This window comes from Cibotium barometz, chromosome 16 (assembly GCF_041138505.1).
Source record: "Cibotium barometz isolate CiBa-2024 chromosome 16, ASM4113850v1, whole genome shotgun sequence".
Taxonomy (NCBI): Eukaryota; Viridiplantae; Streptophyta; class Polypodiopsida; order Cyatheales; family Cibotiaceae; genus Cibotium; species Cibotium barometz.
Window position 1 is genome coordinate 26,309,756 of NC_141061.1, and position 1,267 is coordinate 26,311,022.

The 1,267-nt window shown below is 35.8% G+C and overlaps 1 long non-coding RNA gene across 1 annotated transcript; it reads right to left on the reverse strand.

Moving 5' to 3' along the window:
- Window positions 1-240: 240 nt before the first annotated feature.
- On the reverse strand, window positions 241-706 carry LOC147630500 (uncharacterized). Its single transcript, XR_015267612.1, has 3 exons — window positions 614-706; window positions 447-531; window positions 241-331 (listed from the first exon to the last, which is right to left on the reverse strand). It is a non-coding gene; the product is annotated as an uncharacterized LOC147630500 (long non-coding RNA).
- Between the last annotated feature and the right edge of the window lie 561 nt (window positions 707-1,267).

The following is a 1,267-nucleotide window of genomic DNA, read 5'->3' on the forward strand; positions in this document are numbered from 1 at the left end:
GTATGACACCTTCTCGGACTTTAGAGCTCTCACCTAACTCGACAGTAGCTGGTACAATAGGTCTGGGGAAGGCATACTTCAAAAACTTCCAAATTGTATCAGCTCTGAAACTATACACATAGCTCGAGTTGAAGCTATCTTCTCTCATCTGCAATGAGATATGATGATTTAGAACACTTTGTACCAATATCAAATTTTTTGAAGCTAAATGAAAATTATTTTTTCTTACAAGCTCTAGCTGTCCTATCTCAAAATAGCTTGAAAGTATATATTTGGCACTAATCAGCACTCTCCAGCCACCACAGCTACTTGAATCATCTTGTTGTGGTGTCTGGATAGTTGGAAAGATATGTTAGAAACTGTTAATGTCTGAACAAAATAAAATTATTCAATAAGTTCAAAGGCATAGCATGAAATAGACATCAGTAGAAGGAACAACTTTCTACCTCTAAATCTATTGGCTCTATTGAATCCAAAAGATTGACATTAGGAGGACACTGATCCAATGCATCTAGAAGTCTTCTAATACAACTGCAATACATATAATTCAGTTAGTGTGCATTAAATCCAAATAATGAAGTTTAAAGTTAAAAATAGCACACAAACCACTTACAATTTAACCTCTCTGTGTGTGTTTCTAAGAGAGTTGAATAAAAAGCATTGCTTCTGCTGGATGTCAATAGAAGCAAAGCTCCAGTGGTCATTGCATAAGGAAAAAAGCATTAAGAAATCAAAGGCTACAAGAGTACTCAATCTTGAAGGAAAATCCCAAAAGAAGCAGCCACACACATACTTGTTATGGTATGGAAGTAGCAAAATATCAACATGATCAAAATCACAGTGTCTGAACCAATTGGAAATATCCATGGGAGTTTCCTTTGGATCTCTTAACTTGAAGGAAATTGCAGGATCAATAATATAAACTGTATGCTGTACAGCATGGTTCAGCCAGCTTCTCATCATGCTACATTGGACAAAACAATAATTAAGGTAAGGTATAAGGGAGGAGGTACAATAAGGACTGTTTTGCAAACAAATGTAAAATAAAAGACACTTACTAGAGCATTGCAAGAATGATAGTATCTGAGCAATACTCATTCTTATGAGCCAATGCTGCCAAGCATGTTTTTGTCAAGTCAAAATTATTCTCTGAAAAATCATCTTCAATATGGACAACTATGTTAGGGCCCAGCTCCTGCAACCTTCTTTGTATCTGTAGCTCCATCTGTACAGTCTCCACATCTATAGCAGATTTGGATTCTTCTAT